Source organism: Ambystoma mexicanum, chromosome 8 (genome assembly GCF_040938575.1).
Source record: "Ambystoma mexicanum isolate Mex_15411 chromosome 8, UKY_AmexF1_1, whole genome shotgun sequence".
Lineage (NCBI taxonomy): Eukaryota > Metazoa > Chordata > Amphibia > Caudata > Ambystomatidae > Ambystoma > Ambystoma mexicanum.
The window spans coordinates 1,583,910,719-1,583,930,262 of record NC_090929.1 but is presented as its reverse complement, the minus strand read 5'-3'; the positions used below and the strand labels follow the sequence as shown (position 1 = coordinate 1,583,930,262).

General features: G+C 41.5%; 1 long non-coding RNA gene across 3 annotated transcripts in view; it reads left to right on the top strand.

Moving 5' to 3' along the window:
• The window catches only part of LOC138473216 (uncharacterized), a 241,053-nt gene extending 222,522 nt beyond the window's left edge, over positions 1-18,531 (top strand). For 2 of the 3 annotated variants that reach the window (XR_011268740.1, XR_011268741.1), the window contains one exon: positions 18,340-18,531. This is a non-coding gene — a long non-coding RNA (uncharacterized lncRNA). Of the gene's footprint in view, positions 1-10,710; positions 10,853-18,339 lie in introns of those variants that run through there. The other variant, XR_011268739.1, reaches the window with a different exon arrangement.
• The last annotated feature ends 1,013 nt before the right edge of the window (positions 18,532-19,544 follow it).

Sequence of the window (19,544 nt, the reverse complement as noted above, 5' to 3'; positions counted from 1 at the left end):
ACAATTTTCAGTTTGGAAAATGTGCTACAAAAATGGTCTATCTCTCTCTCGAGACCACCCCCATTCCCCCAACTAAGTCAGTCTCTGCACACATGTCAGAACATCGCTGTGCATTGAAAGTGAGTACTGCACGGCCGGAGACGTCATCGCTTTCTCTGTGCCCCCATGTGCCAGGTAAATGTTGAGTGCACCCCTGCAATAATGGCATAGACATCGATATTAAAGCACAGGTGAAGCTGGAGATCAGAGCGGTCTCAGAGAGAGCCCTGACAAGAGCAGGACTGATGGGAAATTGATTGTTCTTTCCTTAGAATGCCGCTAAAGGATTTTTGATCAATTAAAGATCATAACCTTTTCAAATTCACATTTCTTTGGAAAGTATTGCAAAAATAAAATGTCTGTCGTCAATCCACTAATTGGTTAAATCAATGTGGTTTTCAGGATGCACACTCACAGTTACGTAAAATGTATCAATTGGAGAATATTTACATATTTGTGAATTCCGTTATAACGTGAGTTGATGGACCCATGTTGATGGACCCAGCCCTACATGTAAGGCCCTGTGCCTGTCGTATTGCTGGTCAGCACAGGTGGGAGTGATATCAGTTGTAACAATGTTACTTCTTTGTCACATATCGATTTCAGGCACATTTGTAATATTCAATCGATCAGAAAGCAGCTATGTTTGAGCTATTTAAAAACACAGATGAAAAGAACACATAGGCCCCAATTATTATCATATCCAAGTGCAATTAATGGAATATACGTAATACTGCCTTCACCCGCCACACCACATGTCAAACTGGCACTCTCTCTCGCTCTTACGCTCTGCTCTTTCTCTTTTTGTCTCTCTTTGTCTCTCTCTGTCTCACTCCAAAGGGCCTCATTACGAGGTTTGCTATGCAGGAAAAAAGTGGCGGTAATTCCGTTGCCGCCACTTTTATTGGCAGTAGCAGAATTACAACTGTTTTTCCTCACCGCCAAATTATAGATTTTGCCAGATTTACCGCTGGCGATATTGCTGTATGGTAAATTCACTGATTTTCAAAGGAAAAGAGGCAGATTCACCTCCAGGTTGTTCCTGCAGGTAAATCCTCCACGTTTCCTCCAAAAAACTGCCAGATTTACAGCCTGGCAGCACCACCAGCAGTGAATCTGCCAAAAATCACCATTGAGTCCTATGGACTACAAGAATGTGGACTTACACTTATACTACACTACCGCCAAGTGGCGATAACAGTAAACGTTTTAGGCTGTAATTCCACGTTTACATGGTATTACCACCACATTACTGCCAAACTCGTGATGAGGCCCAATGTCTCTTTAAACAAAGTTGAACATCATTTTCTCAGGTGCACATCTGCCTGAGCCAGTCCAGTCGTTTGCTGACAGCTTTGCGGCCAGATGGGGGGGGATTGCTGGGGGAGTGGCTATGTATGCAGTTATTATGAGTAAGGACACTATCTACATTTACTAACATTATAAACTGGCTTTTAAAAAAAAAAGTTCAATGTTCAATGAACACGTCTCTCGTTCTCAGCACATTACTTGCTTTATGAAGGAATCCCACCCTCCCAAAAGCCTTTACCATTGAAATTCTCGATTTTCAGCCCCTAACCTAACTCTCCCTGCATCCAGCTTTTGGGAATCCTTAAATGGGACCCCTGGGCTGGTCTGTCAGATTAGAGGTACCCTTACTGCAGGGAAACAAGAGTGGTGTAAAATCTCCCGTGGAAGGTGAGTATACTGCACGGTCCCAATCTGGGCCGGGTCTGTAAAGAATCAAGGGAGACTCCAACTCCCATCATGAACAGGCTGTGCTGGACAGTGACTTGCTGCTGTGGTCAGGAGAAGCAGCGAAGACGAGGTGCTTTTCCCCACATCAACCAGTAATCACCCGGTGAGCTAGTATGCAGCCAGTGAGGGATGGGTGGGAGCTTGCTGTGAGGCGTGCTTATAGAAGACAGGATGTGGGCCTGCAGGAGTACAAGGATGAGTAGAGGATGATGTGTCTCTCAGCCCTCACAGTTCTACATGGCAAGAACCAACACAATCATGAAGGTAAAACAGGCACAGTTAAGAGATATACTTCCTTCGCCTTTTGTGGTAATGTGTACTCTCACAAGGGGTGTGAATGTGGCTCAGTGGAAACCTATAGAAATATATACCTTAATCAAACACACCATATACAATAATAACCAGCAAGAGCAAAATACCCCTGCAGAAGGAACACAGGATATGCAAAGATAGAACAGATGCAGCACTCTTGTTAATAAGACAGGGGGCAAGGCAATATATACTATAATGTTAAAAAGGATATGTTCTTCAAGTTCTAAAATGGAAAGAAGGTGACCTAGCCTGTCTATAAAAACAAAAAAGGTCCATTCGGGCAGTTAGCCAATAGTACCTTTTCCAATGTTTTGGCAGTTTGAAAACAGTGAACGAGACTTCTGAGTGCTGTTCAGTAGTTTGAGTCAGTTTGAGGTGCAGCAGTCGCTGTCATACAGTAGTGAGCAGGAGTCAAAGATGGATCGAATTGGAAAAAGGTTGCGTTTAAAAGTGACTTGAGCGATGGGGTGAAAGAGGTCACCAGGTTTGGTTCGACATTCAAGGTTCGACAGCTGACGGGTTCATGGCAGGATGCGTAGGTGGTTTGATGCAGGTCTGGCAGTGTGAACTGCAGTTTGAGCAGTGCAGATGAAGCAGCACTTATCTTTTCGAGTAAAGGCAGTGAAGTGCTTCCGCTAGCACAGTGCGGCAGTGATCTTGTTCAAATGGTCGGCCTGTGGTTTGAAATGAAATGAGTGCCAAAGGCAGCCATTGAGGGTTCTGGTAGTTCGATCCGGTTCAAGCATGCTTGAATCATGGCTTGCAGCAATTTGACAATCAAGTGGCTGGGATCCTGGCTGGCTTCGCTCTCAGGAACTGTGAGCCCTGCTCAATGGTCACAGGCACACAATGACTCTAGTTTTCTCAGGCTCCCAAACCACAGAGGTTAGCACCCACCTCTCAGAAGCCCTGAAACACAGTGAGGTCTTGGGCACAGTGTGGCTGGGAGAGATGCAGGTCTTGTTTTATCAGTAGGTCACCCCCATACTCCTTGGGGATGGTTAGGGGATAACACCTGCCTCTTCCTTGGAACACCTCACAACTGGAGGACTCCAGAAAGGATTGCTCTCCCAACAGGAGCAAACAACATCTTCTACAAGGGTTGTAGTTCAGAGATGATTTCAAAAAGGGGTGGGAAGCCCCCTTCTTTAAAGACAAACGCCCCCAGTTATTGGACTAAGACTAGCCTTCTTTGGGGGCCTGCTTTAGTTGACTTTGACTTCTGACATCACACCCAAAGTGCTTTGTGCTGTCAGAAGTGGAGTGGGCAGAGAGAAGCAAGATGATGTAACCTTCTTCCAACTGTTTACACTAAGCCCACCCTTTCCCTTCTCAATAGAATCAGAGGCCTTTAGGTATGTAGCACCCTGGTGTGAGGCCAAGCCCTTTGTGAATGGGTGTGCCCTTTGATTCCTGATTCCAAGCCAGATTCCTGTGGAGTCACCATTTCTCTGGGAAGGGATTACTTGCCCTGACAAAGAAACAAAGAGAGGCCATCCTCCCGGCTACATTCCTGGCAGCATTGACCAGGCACAGCCTGCCTGGAGACAATACACATACGCTTTCCACAGCTCAACCTTGTCCACAGGGCTGACACATGTGTGATATCAATTTGATGTGGCTTGAATAACTCTAAGAGATACTGGCCACCATACTCTTCTGTCGTTTTTGAAAAAAGGGAGTGCATACCTTAAATGCAGGCCCTGTTCTGCAGGACGTGGCTTTCATGCAGCTGTCAAGGGGCCACCTTGACCTCTGAACTTGTTCTATGTAACTAGTACAGCATGCACTGTATATAAGGATACTGATGCAACAGGGCACAGATACACACTATGCATTTAGCTTGGAGTTCATAAAAGAGGAATCTGATCACCAGATTTCCCATTCAGAGATGGAATTAATGGAATTACCCCCATAATTGTATTCATTAATACAAATAAATCACAGACCCGAAGCGAGGGGGCAGATCACATCATGGTGCGTGCATGAAGCTACAAGAAAGCAGGCACATAAAACACTTTCCCTTGTTTACAAGATGTCCAACTCTACCCTCTCGCAAGAGGTGGGCTTGGGAAGAGCTACCAGTACCGGTCAGGGGTGCAGGAGACTAAGCAGTGATTTGAATGGCTAACCGATCCAATAAAAAAGAAAAAGAGAGGAAGGTATTAAAAGAATACTTCCCAGTCGACTTTTGCTCTCCAGCAAGCCCTAACCCTCAGAGTTATCAGTGGGGAGTTCTTGTCAGTTCTGGAACAAGCTGATCATGGAGAAACAAGAAGAAAAGAAGACACATCACTCTCCTTCCTTCATTGCCTCCTCTGACACTGACAAATTGCCTCCTAACAAACACAAGTTGATTAATTCCAAGTAGGATCTAAAAGCTAAGCAAGGTGGCTGGGAAGGATGAAAAGATCTATAGCAGAATAGGTCTTCCTCCTCTACCCTCTAACCCTCTTCCTTTGAAGATATGGTAACCCCAGAGGGAAGCTCCTGGATCAGATCAGAAGGAAGTTCATAGAGTTCTAATAAGGGTCACCAACGGCATGATATTCATGTGCTCGACACTTGTGACAAAACGGAAGAACACCCTTTCCAACAATATGAAGATTGGCCCAGGAAGAGTATTCCTGTGATGCTTGCAATTGGAAGAAGAACCCGAGAGATTAGGAAGACCCAGAAAGACTGACTGCCCCCAGGGTCAAGAAAAAGATGAGCCCACTGCTGCAGGATGGTTATTTATTGGTGCACATTGACATGGATTTGTGCTGGGAAGTTTATCAGGCAGATCATGTTTGGCCTCTGAAGAAATAACTACTAAATGAAAAGTTGATAAACTTGGGAAAATAATTCTATGCACCTGGTTTTGTGTACTGGGACTTAATCCTCATATACTGCTAAGTACTTCCAAATCTCTGTTATTAGATTTCAGGCCCTTAATGATTGAATGGAGTAGAGTGCCTGTAGTTCATACTTGATTGTAGCCATGCACATGCCTTCCAAAGGTATGCCCTGGCCTAGGACAAGTTAGGGAAGCATCTCTGACCATGGGGACCGCGATTTCAGTGAGGGGACATGTTTGTAGTCAGGTTTGGAAGACTGATAATACAGATACATATTGGCCTTACATCTCCACTTCTCTACTTTCAGGATTCAAAGTTGTTTGGTGAAGACTTGAAAATAGATCCTGCCCTTTAACAGGCATAAAATGCAGGTTGCCCTTGAAAGGTGAAATCTCAGTTAGGATGAGCCAGACAGATGATGACTCTCTCTGATTCATGTTACAGAGCTAGGTCGGGTGGGGGCTGTCCAATCTTCGAAGGCAGTCACAGGGGTCCCTCAGCCTCAAAAGAAACCATGAATCGAAAGAAGTACAAAAATCAACCTTCCTTAGTATGCCAATCTCCCTCAGGTTGGCAAAAGATTGTTTCAGTAATATCTATGCTATGGGAAACCAGCTTTTGAGACCCATGGTCCTGCATGTGGTTTGCCAGAGTACAAGAAATAAATTACATCAGCATTGAAAATGACTGGGACAATTCTCACCACTCCATGAAAGGATTCCAGCATGAAATTCCCATATCTGTGTGTGAAAGGAGCTAATGTGGAGATTTTTCTTTGAGGAAAGAGGACTGGACTGCTAGTTAATCTTACTTTTGTTACCCAAGTCATTAGGAAGGTTGCACCTGGTCAGCAACTTGAGGAGGGTCAATCAATTGGTTCAGAAGAGTACCTACAAGATGGAAGACTTGCAGCAGATGTTTTACACTCATTTGAAAAGGGAATTGATTTGCCTTGCTGGGTGTCCTCAACACCTATCTTCACATCCCCATGTATCCGTCCTCACTGGATTTTCTGAGGTTCCTAGTTGGAAAAGCTAATTTTCAGTTCAAGGCTCTTCTACTTGGGCTTCCGCTGGACCCACCTGCTGGAGATTTTCACCAGAGACACTATTGCCAGAGGTTGAGGGAACGTTTTTAACCAGGAAAAAGATCAGTGGGAAAGAGGTCACTCATCAAGCTGCATACATTGGAGGCAGTGAGATGGTCACTTTCTTTCTTCAAGACAGAATTTTAAGGTTGCATGATTTTCAGCTGGACAGACGATATCCTCAGCCCCAGCATTTACCAACCACGAAGGAGGAATGAAGCCAACTCGTTGAACAGAATTATCTGTTCTCTTGAGGATTGAACAGAGGTCAATCTTCTTCCTATCAGGGTGGTGCAGATGCTCTGTGACAGTCTTTTCCAATGTCCTGTGTCTCTGCTGTTGTGCCTGGGTGGCTTCCCACTGACCAACAATTTGCTTTTGGGGCTTGGATATTAAAAAGGTTTCAATGTGATCTAGTCAAATCTTTTTCATCGTAGTAGATTTTGTTGAATTTTGTATTCTTTACTGGAAGATTTTTCCACAAATATATGCGGGGGAGTCCTTCTGCAGCCCCTAACCCCCTTAACTCTCACCACATTAATAATTCTCCAAAACCCACTTACCACATATATTTGGGGCAAAATCCAACAAAAACAATTTGATGAACTCTACTTTGACAAATTCTACTGTGGTAAAAACTCCCTATCCCATTGAAAAGAAAGGCTTGAGGTGGCTGGGTCTTGAGAGAAGGGCTTCCTCTTTTCCATTCAGAATTTTCACCACCCTTCTAGGCTTGTCTCCCGTTGGGCCTCCTTTGTCACATGGTGTAGAGGACATGGGGCCCTCCTCTGGAATGTAGTGTGGGGGCTCTGTCCCAATTTCTGCAGGAAAGATTTGATCCAGTGTTGGAGCATGCATCCCTCACCCAAAGATGAAGCCAGTATCTTGGCTTATCTGAATGTTAAGTGTGCCTAATCTTATCGACTTAGGGAAGACAACTAAATTTCCCATGAAAACAACAACAATGAATTGCATTATTACATATCACACAATACATAAAATAAACAGCATTCCTCCCATTATAAAAACCATGCAACATATTTAAAATACAAGAGCCTGCAGTTCAAACAATTTTCGTTAAAAGTTTCCTCAAAGTTAGGGCATTCTTTAAAAATGATAATAGACCCCAACCCACGCAAACCGAGTCCACCCATAACAGGTTGCACAGTGCCGGTTCATACTGGAGAAACCCATGCCCCTGCAGAGGAGGTTTTTAAGGACTAAGGTGGTCAAAACAGTAGGAAGTGGGCCAAGACTTCCCTGGGCGCATCACAAAAAATACACAATAGATTTTCCTTGCCATTCGACCAGGCTGCCACCACTGCACTTAGATGGCTACAATTAAAGCGTGGCCTGGTGATAACAACACGCTGAGAGGGATTCTGGGCCCAAAAGCATACCTGGGCTTGCAATAATCACATGTTTCCTGTTAGCGGGCCTCTGGATCTCAGAAGACTCCCATTATCCAGAATGCACTGAAACACCCTTACATTTATAGCTCTTAAAACAATGCACGGCATAATATTGCTCAGGAAAAAATATTGAGCCATGTCTTCTTCTGACAAATCTGCTATTATATACCTAAGCCAGGGAATCTTCAGATAAGGGTCCATGGGAACCAAATGTTTAATTATGTCCTGTGTTAAACCGGCTTTGCTGTTTCCCCAGACTCAAAGCCAATGGTTGGCAGACTGGACAGCTATGGAATCACTAATCAACCTGCAGCCCAATTCCTGATGTACTGCAAAATTAGGGGCAGAGCGAGGAAGCCCCAGTACTTATTTCCGGAAAGTGTTCTCCACTACTTGGATGGATTCAACCTTGCTGTATCTCCACAACTCCATGCCATACCTGGCCACAGAAATAGCTTTCCCATTATAAACCTTGAGTGCCAGCTCGACCTTAAACATACCCATGGCTCTTGCCACCCCATTAAAACCTGTTTAAACCTAGCTGTCTGATTGACAACATGGGCTTCCGCACAAACGTTTGAAGGAAATCTGACCCCCAGATCATCAAAACTAGAGCCTCTGGGAATCAAGACCCCTTTGCTAAACATCGCCTGGAATTTTGGAGGGCACTTGCCCCTGCTACTAAGCATTTAGATCCAGTGAATCCATGAATAAAGAAGAATCATCAATCAGGCCAAGTAGAAATAAGTAAATGGGTATAAAGCCCATTCATGCACAAACCAAAATGCAGAGAGGGGGAACACAACCCTGGCGCACCCTTTGCTCCAGGTAGATACGATTAGAGACTCAACTACTATCAACCATTCAGGTCTAAAAATCCTTCTACTTTTTGCCCACCTACTTATACCTATTCACCGGAATCAATACTTTTTGAAAAAAGAGTTCTGGCAGAAGTCATAAAGTTAGAAAAACAAAACTTACCAATGTATCACAATTTGACAACTGAGGAAAGAAAAGCCATGGAATCATTAGCTATTAATGAGAACATTATTATCAAGAGAGCAGACAAAGGCGGAGCAATTGTTATGCTAGATAAGAGAGATTATATTGAAGAATGCTGTAAACAACTGGGAAATGAAAACCACTACAAAAGACTGACTAGTGACCCGACCAAAGATCTACAAAACCTAACTGAAACAAAAACCACAAAGGCATTAGAAAGAAGTTGGATTAGTAAACAAGAGTGGTGCTTCCTTAATAACCTGGAACCTACAATACCCAAATTCTATTGTCTACCTAAAATTCACAAGACTTTGACGAAACCACCAGGGAGACCAATCGTCTCAGGGATTAATTCTATCTTGGAACCCCGTTCTAATTATGCGGATCAATACCTCAAAGGATATTTGGTAGAAATGAAATCTTTTTTAAAAGACACAAAAGATGTAATGAAAAGATATGAGAACCTACCATACAATTCAGAAAACTCATACCTAATCGGTTTAGATATAGTTTCTCTCTACACTAATATTCCCCAGCAAGCTACTCTAGAAACTATTAGTGAAATTCTCCTCAATAGATCAGATGACGACCCAGTACCCAGTTCCTTCATCCGTTGGTGCATTGAAGTAGCCCTTAGATGCAATTACTTTGAGTTCAAAGGAACATTTTTTCAACAAATTGAAGGCACGGCCATGGGAGCCACCATGGCTCTGAGTTTGGCGAACCTATTTGTCGAATTTTTTGAAAAACAGTTCATATACATGACTTTTCCATTTGAAGAACACATTCAATCATGGGCCAGATATTTTGATGATGTTCTGATGGTATGGACAGGAACCATAGAAAAAGCAGAAGAGTTTCTAATTTGGCTTAACAATTGTAATCGACATCTGCAGTTCACCATCAATATTCAAAAGCTCTCTAGACTTTCTCGATTTAACCATGTTTCACGAAAACGGCCATTTACTAGTAAAACCTTACCACAAAAAAACAGAGAGGAATTCCCTGTTACACTACGACAGTCACCACGTAAAACACCTCAGAAATAATCTCCCATATGGACAGTTTTTGCGATTAAAAAGGACCAGCAGCCAAAAACCAGCATTTGAAGCAGAAGTAAAAAATCTAACTGCTAAATTGAAACATAGAGGATACCCAAAAAAACTAGTCAAAAATCTGCTAAAAGAGCATCCAGCAATAACAGGGATGCCCTCCTTGAGGACATGATTAAACAACCAATAACAGATCGCTTAGTATGTGTCAACACTTTTTCTAACCTAAGTTTAAAGATCAGTCACATCATAAAGAAGCAATGGAAAATCTTTGAAAGCGGGAACGCTGAAATTCTGTCTCCCATGTTTGCCTATAAAAAAGTCCACCACAATAGGCAACAGAGTTAGCAGTAGCAAACTTAAAGAAAAACCAGCAAAAATAAATAGTTTAACGGCAACATGGGGATTAAAATCAATAGTCGGACACTACCCGTGCAGCAATTGTGCAATGTGTTAACTCAAAAAACTAAGGAAATTGACATTGGGCTTCCCACACCATAGCAACAGAAACAAATGACGAACTGCAACTCAGACTATGTTGTATACATGATAACTTGTCCATGTAACAAGCACTACATAGGAAAAACCAATAGAAAAGCAAAAGTAAGAATGTTGGAACACAAAAGCTGCCTTAAAAACAAAGTCCCCAATGCACCGCTAGTGAAACACTTCAATGAAGCAAAACACAGTTTCGAAGATTTTCGCTGGACAATATTATTAATGATCCAAGACAGGGATCATGATATTAAGAGCAAAATACTTCTAGAAAAAGAACAGAGATTACTTTACCTAACTCAAAGTGACAAAAAAGGTCTTAATGAATCTATAGAATGGCTGAAAGTATAATCTATTGATTCAAACTTACCTCAAAAGACTCGGATCAGAGCGGATTAACAAGAAGAAGAAACCAGATGAGGCGCCATAATAAGAACACTTCCTACGCAATATAGGGAACCAACAGGTAAACAGACGGTTTAATAAAGACACAACTTGCATGGAAGCGCAGCAACTACCTCTTTTTACATAGGTAATAATACGATCATTCACTTATCATAAAAAAACGTTCTTAGCAGAGTATTAGAGATGGCACTAGCATAACAACTGTCTCAGCCCGCACTCAGAGAGTCAACTAAGAATACAAGCCGATTTTTGCAATAAATACAAGCCCCATTCAAACTGCGTGTTTGCTTTTTCTCAACAGCAGTTTGGACCAACCGAACCGGGATATTTACTGGTTTCCTGCATATTCCAACATGCAATGACATAACGCCACGCAATTGATAAGCTGTGCACAGATGCCAACCCGCAAATTAATCTGACCGAGCGTCATAATATCAGACTGCACACAAGGTAAGCCACATTTTCGCTTACTAGTGTGAGTGCTATTCACAACAATGTAGAAATGCTTATGAACTGTACGGACTATCAAAATCACCTTAAACAGAACGCTACATATAGAATTTTTACAGCCTGCCAACGCCTGACTAAAGGAATCTGTCTGGCTCAACTCAAAATATGAAAGACTGATCTCAAGACTCTCTTGTAAACATATCCCTACGTGTTACAGGTTAAAGTGGAATACCTTCCCTTTTATTAAGAAAAAACGTCCAACAGCTGTGGACCTTTTCTACTGATAAACAAAAGAGCACCTACACGAGGAAGTCCAGGTAACTTTATTGATCCTGAACTCTTCTTGACACATTCATCTGTGCCCAAAGAATACAATGGATATTACTGATTCTTTTTTATGGTTTTGTCAACAGCTAATGCTCTTCCACTGAATAATTCTTAAAGACTAGAAGATTCCAGACCAACTGTCCTTACTCTAAATACTATTGCCCTGACCACTCCTGAAGAAAGTCCCTACAATAATTAGGAGGACTGAAACATGTTGAGTTCTCAATTTAGAAATAATACTAAATTGCATGATAGTATTGAATATTCCATCTAGGAATTGTCCCAATCTAAATTGAATATTAGACTGAGGGAGAAAAACTGTGAGTGATCCATCAGGATCACAACCCCTATTTTGATAAGGAATTACAGCATAGGTTTGCACATAGATTGGTATGATCGATATCTCTATATTTTGGAAATTGTTTTATGTTGTGTGCCCTGTTACATATATGTACCTTTTTAGAGTGTCTGTTGATGTTTTTTATATGTATTATGTTCTTGATTGTTATAAGACTATATTAAAATTGACAATTTGTACTAAACATATGTAATTTGTGATGAGTGAACAGCTGTTGACAAAAAAACAGTGTCCTACCTTTCTATGTATTGATTAGCCTTGTTTCCCAAAACAAGGTAGGACGCCGCCTTGAGCGGTATTTGGGATCTCTCTACTGTCTTTTCATGCACCCTTTGCTCCACCTGAAAAAAAGCAATGCACCGCCCCTGCACGCAGCTCCATACAAAAGCCACCGTGGACGAATGCAGTCTCTCCAAAAGATTCACCAGTGCACCTGACCAATGCATTGATCTAACCACACACCACAATTTGTTACGATTGACCTTGGCAAGGACGGTGCAAAGGTTCAGGGACTGGCTATGTTGCTCCAAGACCTCGTCTGACCCCCAATTGACTGGGGGAAAGAATATTATTACATTCCACCCAGGTCTCCAGTCTCCCCAGGAGAACCCGCCTCATGATCTTAAAGACAGTCTAAAAGTGAAATAGATCTATATGACACAATATGACTCTGATAGCCCCCTCGGCCCGTCTTATACTAGTACAAGGAAGAGTAGGAGTAATGAAGATTATCAATAAGTAATCCATGCATTTCTAAAAAACATTCTAAAAACCATTTCCAAAATATTTTAGTCAAAAGGATAATGTTACACTTCACAAAACCTAGAATAAACATACAAAATACCTTCTGATAGGTTGTCATTCCTAGGTGGATAGTCTGGTTCACTCATATGGTAAAATACCCTTAGATATAACACGAGTCAGGGTTGGAGCCTGCTTCGTATAAAGTCTAAGAGCATAGAAATGACGACAGATGTTTACATTTGAAAAATATGTTTGTGATATATCTATGGGTTGTGTGCTTGATTCACGTATATAATGCATTCTGGGCTTGGTGCTCATATAATTTTTCAGAGGGTTCACCCTTACATTCAAATATGTGCAGTATTGAACAATATATGCAGATCTGGGCAGGTTCAGGACCTTGATGTGAAGATAGAATGGCTTCGACATCAGTCACTCCCTCAGTGTATACCAGGGTTGTCCAACTCCGGGCCTCGAGGACCGGAACCCTGACGGGTTTTCAGGATAGCCCTCATTATTATTCATGGGGAAAAATGTCCATGTATTTAGAGTCATTGTATGCAAATGTATCTTATAAATATTAATGAGGGGTATCCCAAAAACCCGGCATGGATCCGGCCCTCGAGGCCCAGAGCTGGACAACCCTGGTATATATACGTTACTAGCTTACCCATTGTATGACATTCACTTTTGCTAGATCCATCCTAGCAGTATTACCAGAAAAAAATAAAGATATCATGTAGGGGTGTTGTGTGTTTTTCATGGCTGAAAGAAGAGTGAGAAAAGCAGCAAAAGAGTCTTTCAGCAAGGTTCGGATTGGACTGGTATTTGGAGACACAGCATTAAACATTATCATTGAGTGTGTCCTTTAGTAAAGTCAGCATTACCTGAAGGCGCAGGGGGGTGTAAGGAGGAAGCAGATTGACTAAGTGAGGAGGATGGATTTTGGCAGTCTTTGTAAGTGACCAAAGCACCGAAGCCAGGTTCTACAAATCGTAGGTATTTTCTATTTGTGTTAGTTATTTGTGTTGCTCCTACTGTTAGAAACGTAGTGATTAGCAAAATATCAGTGGCCCGGAAGCAGAATTAAACATTGACTTGAGATTCGCAGAAGAAACAGATTACTGGGTGTAATCGGAAAAAGGGACATTTTGCAAAACAAAATGGTTCATATTCTCAGTTATAGAAGCAAGGTAAATACTTTATTTTATTACAAATAGACAGGTCTGGTACACTCCTAGTGTATTCTGTAAAAATACTCCTAAGAGGAAGGAAAAGTGGACCAAATAGCACCAATGATCATTCCTGGTTATTTTACATTACATAAAATAGAATTATGGGAACCTACGAATGAACATAGACCTGTATATTTGACAAATACGTCTGAGAAAAACGTTTGCATATTGGTGCCTGTTTTATTGTTCACAATTCTCCACCCTAACATTAAAGTATTTGTGTCCATAAACTACATCTACTATTTTGGACATCCTCTGTATTTTTGGGAGGAAACAAAGCAGTTAATAATGTAATGTAAGAAATGCACCCAGATGCCTTTGTGCTCGGAGCGCTATACAAATAAACAAATACAAATACAAAAGCACTGAGAAATATGTTACTCCATTTTCCAAATGCTCAATTCCAGAATATGAGTGGAGCCTGTGCAGAATTTAATAGAAATATATGGGGCTGAGAAGGGGGGTGGTGGGTCTCAGAGTACGTGTGGCTGTTCATAAACGGCTCCCTAATGCGCAGAAAAATACATGTATAGGATGCATACCAAACATATATCATGCCTATCACATGTATAAGTCCCTTTGAAAATTAATTAAATTCTATGTTTCATGTGACATGTGCTATGAGAAAATAATCATGAGCTCTGCCTGATACAGATACAACACACTAATATGACCCTTTTTTTTGTCTAAAATAATCTAATGTTGTGTATTCATGTAGTCTATTGTGGCTCATTTTGTGTGCGGTAAGCTAGGCGTGGGCAGGTTCCACAGCTGTTTAGAACATTGTGGGATACTTTAAACCTTGCGTCTATTTGTTTAGTAATTATTTCTCTAATTGTTCCTGCTGCGGAGGTGTGGAAAAGGAAAAGACAGGCAGTGGGGGTGTTGGATTTGGGAGGTTAAAAGGACAGCAGTGCAACAGGCAGATTCTTAATGAAACCGAGCATTGCATCTCCCAGCACTGTCTCCTGCTGGCTTAGTGCTGCTTGTCTGCCTTTGATCATTAATAAATTACCTTTTGACAGGGGAATTTTAGTAATTTGTGTGAAAGATTTTTTTTTTTTTATTATGGTCAACTTCGGAATAGAAAGGCATTCGCAGTGTTATGTGTGTAGGGGATTTATTTAATAATAAATGCATGCGGTAAGGAAGCTGGATTGGATGATTTTTAAGTATGTGGGAGTACAGTGTTGTAAACAAGCACTTCTAGATTGACATGCTTAATTTCACACAGTATTGTGCATGTGCAGAGTACTCAATTGGTTCCATGTCAGATAAATTGGCTCATTCTGTCCCGGTTTTTACTTTGCATTTTGGAACTTGTAGTACTTCATTCGTACGGAGTGCAAGAGTGTTTGGTGTCTGAAGCGGGCGCTGCATGGCAATATTGTTGCAGACCCATTTGACGGTCTTTCTCCATTTCTTCTCGCCTGGGGGCGTGGTAAAGAACTTTTTTTGTCTAAAATAATCTAATGTTGTGTATTCATGTAGTCTATTGTGGCTCATTTTGTGTGCGGTAAGCTAGGCGTGGGCAGGTTCCACAACTGTTTAGAACATTGTGGGGTACTTTAAACCTTGCGTCTATTTGTTTAGTAATTATTTCTCTAATTGTTCCTGCTGCGGAGGTGTGGAAAAGGAAAAGACAGGCAGTGGGGGTGTTGGATTTGGGAGGTTAAAAGGACAGCAGTGCAACAGGCAGATTCTTAATGAAACCGAGCATTGCATCTCCCAGCACTGTCTCCTGCTGGCTTAGTGCTGCTTGTCTGCCTTTGTTCATTAATAAATTACCTTTTGACAGGGGAATTTTAGTAATTTGTGTGAAAGATTTTTTTTTTTTTTTATTATGGTCAACTTCGGAATAGAAAGGCATTCGCAGTGTTATGTGTGTAGGGGATTTATTTAATAATAAATGCATGCGGTAAGGAAGCTGGATTGGATGATTTTTAAGTATGTGGGAGTACAGTGTTGTAAACAAGCACTTCTAGATCGACATGCTTAATTTCACACAGTATTGTGCATGTGCAGAGTACTCAATTGGTTCCATGTCAGATTGATTGGCTCATTCTGTCCCGGTTTTTACTTTGCATTTTGGAACTTGTAGTACTTCATTCGTAGGGAGTGCAAGAGTGTTTGGTGTCTGAAGCGGGCGCTGCATGGCAATATTGTTGCAGACCCATTTGACGGCTTTTCTCCATTTCTTCTCGCCTGGGGGCGTGGTAAAGAACTTAAACACTCCTCATGTGGAGCGCAGGAGTGCGCGGTGTTCAGGGCTCAGTGGCTGGTGGCTGATTGCTGCTGGCTGGAAGGAAAGGAAAGGGAGAGACACTCTGAACGTGTCTCTAATACCCCAGATTCAGATTAATAATCGAATAAAAAGTCATCTGAACCCATCAGCACTACAACCCCTAGAAGGCCATACGCCCCACTTACTGGAAGTAAGTGAAAGTCAAACTACAAACATGGGAAGTGCGCGTAGCCGGGAAAGTGAGACTACAGGGGGTCCGTGGTTGCGTAAAGAGGAATGACGTCGACCATTTCAAGGAAGCGCCACTTATTGTTAGAGACTGAAATGAGTACGGCTAATTCACTATTGTGGGTTAAAACCAAAGCAGGTAGACAAGTGTTTCTAGAACTGAAAATGTCTGGTAAAATAAGAGGTAAACCAAATAACTACAATCTACGACAAACTGTGTCACAAGCTAGAAATAAACATAAGGAAACAGCAGCTAACATTGGATAGACATTAGCACATTATCAGAAGTTAATGCCTGGATCTATCACCTGCCCGAATTATGACTACAAATAATAAAAAAGTAGATGGTAAAATCATCTTGTTTTTTCCCAGCGGGGAGTAGATCATTCATGAGTGGGCAAATCAGTGAAAGCGGCAATCAGAATCCTCCTACTGGTATAAGCAATCTTACTGATTTGGACACTACACGCTTAACAGCCAACGATAAGAATTTCCTTTGGGACCTATGTTAGTCACTGCAGGCCAACCTAAATGGTGGAACTAGCATAGCTGTAGCTGAACCTACGCAACCTACCATCATCACTGACACTACATTAGAACCGACTGATACCCAACTATGCCCACAAGTGAATACACAGAGATTATCGTCCTCAGCGAATTTGAATATGCGAAGTAGTGAAAGTTGTGATGCTTCTGACTCAAATGAGGCCTACAATGAGCTGCAGGCATCAGTGGCAGCATTACAGTTTGCTATGAAGGTTCTATTAAAAATAAGATATTGGAAATTGTGATAGGTGCAGACGAATAAACTAAAGTAAAAGGTTGAGAGGGAGGGGATTTCCAACAGCTCATTGCCATCCTTAAACCGAATAATGTTTAACAAGTAGTTGACAGCCTAAGAAATTATCCAACAGTTGTCACGATATTAGAACACGAAAAAAAAAGAGGAAGGTGACTGTTTGCAAACAGCAAAACATAAGGGCATAGTACATTTGATTAGTAAACAACAGAAGGACTGGTCCACATAGACAGATTACAGAAAATGTGCACCAGTGCAAGTGGAAAGTTGTACGGTATTAGCACTAGGGCAAAGTTTGCCCTATTTTAAAAACACTAGGCCATATTAAAAAACTATTGCACCATGACAACTGCACCATGGCATTGTATAAGCACCTATGCAAAAATTGCCTCAGTGCAAGAAAGATACATTTTGGATGCATTTTTTCACCAGCGTAAAGTTTGCCATAGTGCTAATACCATTCCGTATTTGCACTAGGGCAAACTTTGCCCTGTTGCAATAATGCAGTGAATATGTATCTTTCTTGCCCTGATGCCTCTACCATGCCAAATTGCACTTGTCATGGTGCAATCGTTTTCTAATATGTCCGTGTTTTCAAAAATAGGGCACACTTTGCCCTAGTGCTAATACTGTGCTACATTTGTACTTGCACCAGTGCAAAGTTTCTGTAATCTGGCCCCAGGAGGCACCCATACATCTTTCCGCGAGTCAGAAAGAATGATGAATTATAGTGAGTACTGCTCACTTTAAGTTTTAAGTTAACACATCTATGTATGACATCTTGCATTAAAGATGCTTGCACGTTACGCGCATTGTTTACGATGAGATCATCCGTGAGCGCTTACACCCTGGATGTGGTCTACTGAACATTGTTAACAAGTGACTGAACGCAATGTTCTTTGTTTACTAATGAAGTCATCGCTGAGCTTTCGCGCCCGATGACTTCTGGTGATAAAACGACCATCACGCAGTTATGCGCATGATGTCTGCAGACGGAATTAACAGTAGGGCTAGACCGTGCGCCCAGCAGGTAACTTTATAGCTCCTTCATAACAAGGTCTGGTGCGAACTTTAGATAAGCGGAGCTGGTTGCACACAAAGTGCTGCTCGCACTAACCAAAACCTTTCTTTATTTGTGATTACATTTCAGAGCCAAGTTGGTTCTCGAAGATTAAGGGGAGGAAACACTCCTTGCTGACCAGAGCCTTGAAATAGTGTGTCAGTTAGACTATGGCGGCATACATCGTAACAAGGTTGGATTCTCAGACCTCCTTTACAGTCCTGTTACGATTTTGACATTTTTATCGTTTTGGCATGTATGTCAGATTCTGATCACGGCTGTTTTTAGATTTGGCCGGGTACCAATTCTCCCCTAAGGGATTTGCTTGGGTGGTATATAAGTTAAATACCAATATACTTACAGCCCTCGACCCTCACAGGTAAATTAGTACCATACTAATCATGACAGATGTTATACCTCTATGAGTATCACAATACATTGATGGTAAAACATTGAGAAAGATTCTAATATGATGTTAACGTGTTTTACAGATACTAACATAATAGGAAGAGTATTGATGACTGAAGGAAGAATGAATGCTCCTGACGAAGAGGATTTCCCCCGAAACACGTTGAGCTTATGATAATTGGAATATGTTTGTTCTTTGATTTATTTTTGTACCATATTACTTTATATTTGTACACTTTAATGTACCACATAAGCAATTAAAAGTAAAGACTCTTCCCTCGTGTCATTTCTAAAGCAGAGTGGGTGCAATTTTTTAAATCTTTCTAAAATATGTGTTCATGATAGACTTTAATTGACTGTTGTCATAAAAAGGTTGAGATTCCTGTTTTGGGGATCACATATTCAATTTCTGCACTTAAAAACTCAAGCGTTGACTGGTACCCAGTTGTTGTAGGTGTGCATGGGACACACGTGTCCACGGACTCTGGGCACACTTGTATGTTCATGTTGTGTTCAACCCACCGAGAGGGTTGTTTTTCTCCCTTGCACCATTCACCATTAGAAACCTTTGACTAACATATCTACTTCAGGTGTGCTCTGTACCATTTTTACTTTTGGTAAACAACAGAAGGCCACAAAGAATACCAGAAAAAGAGCAAATCAACATAATAGATATCAACCAAAATTGACAGGTACACTGACGAATTGGCTAGTAAAACCAAACGCTGAACCAGAGGGATGTGACCAGACTAATAACAAAGAACCTTTAGAAGAAGACAGTGACAGTAGTTGTATAACAACTGACCATTGGAGTGCAATAATAATGCAAAAGCGTAAGGACAATACAAATGTACAGTTTGCCAGCGTTTTTAACACAGTCAGATCAACAAGACAACAATATCCTAAGGAATCCTTTAACTTGTACTATAAAGTGGATAAATCAGAGAGACTTGTGAGGGGTTAGCAATGCGAGCCGGACAACGTGGCAAAGATGTTTCACAAGTAGCCATTTTACTCACTCAAAAGGGTGTGGCAAACGCCTCACTATCCCTAACCTAAAGAGGATGTCCCTGCCTATGAAAAGAAAACTAAAGGCAATCACTCTAATGAATGCAATCTGTCCCTCACACTTATACATAAATTAAACTCATCAAGATTAGATATGGCAATTCAAGCTTAACAGAAACAACAAGTATGCTTAACATGAACCTGATACCAATGTATCCTTGTAACTTGGGTCTGATCCCCTTCCTCGGGTTCAAAGCAATATTTTCAATAAAAGTTCCAA